General features: G+C 55.8%; 1 pseudogene; it reads left to right on the top strand.

The window, feature by feature from the left end:
• The window catches only part of LOC104913215, a 12,639-nt pseudogene that overhangs the window by 2,087 nt on the left and 9,792 nt on the right, over positions 1-760 (top strand).

Genomic DNA, 760 nt, shown 5'->3' with positions numbered 1-760 from the left:
GAGCGCGCCGTGCGCCCTGCGCCTGGAGGTGCTGCTGGACCGGCCGCTGCGCGTTTTCCACGTGGAGGTGGAGGTCACCGACATCAACGACAATGAGCCGCGCTTCCCCGCCGCCTCCAAAAACATCAGCATCCCGGAGAATTCTCCTCCGGGTTCTCGCTTTCCGCTAGAGGGCGCATCGGATGCGGATATCGGATCGAACGCGCAGCTCTCCTATACACTGAGCCCCTCTGAGTATTTCGCTTTGGATATAAAATCTAAGGACGAAAACAAAGTTTCCATTGCCCTGGTGTTAACGCATCCTCTGGACCGCGAGTCGCTGTCGGAGCACCGGCTGGTGGTGACGGCGAGTGACAGGGGCAGGCTGGCGCTGACGGGCACGGTGCAGCTGGTGATCTCGGTGCTGGATGCGAACGACAACGCGCCGCAGTTCAACCAGTCGGTGTATAAAGTGCAGCTGCCAGAAGATGCCATTCCTGGAACTGTTTTCCTGCAGCTAACAGCGACAGACAAAGACGAGGGGATTAACGGGGAAATCTATTATGCATTTAGCGACACAGTTCCTGAGAAAGTGAAGGAATTATTCATAATCAATAGGCTATCAGGGGAAATGACAACAGTGGGAAAACTGGATTTCGAAGATATTCAGTCGTATGACCTCGAGATCGAAGCGGGAGATAAGGGGACGCCTTCCTTATCGGGGCATTGCAGCGTATTGTTGGAGGTGCTGGACGTGAACGACAACGCGCCCGAGGTGCGG

The sequence above is a fragment of the Meleagris gallopavo genome, chromosome 15 (genome assembly GCF_000146605.3).
Source record: "Meleagris gallopavo isolate NT-WF06-2002-E0010 breed Aviagen turkey brand Nicholas breeding stock chromosome 15, Turkey_5.1, whole genome shotgun sequence".
Taxonomy (NCBI): Eukaryota; Metazoa; Chordata; class Aves; order Galliformes; family Phasianidae; genus Meleagris; species Meleagris gallopavo.
The sequence above is the reverse complement of the archived record's forward strand: the minus strand, read 5'-3'. Positions and strand labels throughout refer to the sequence as shown.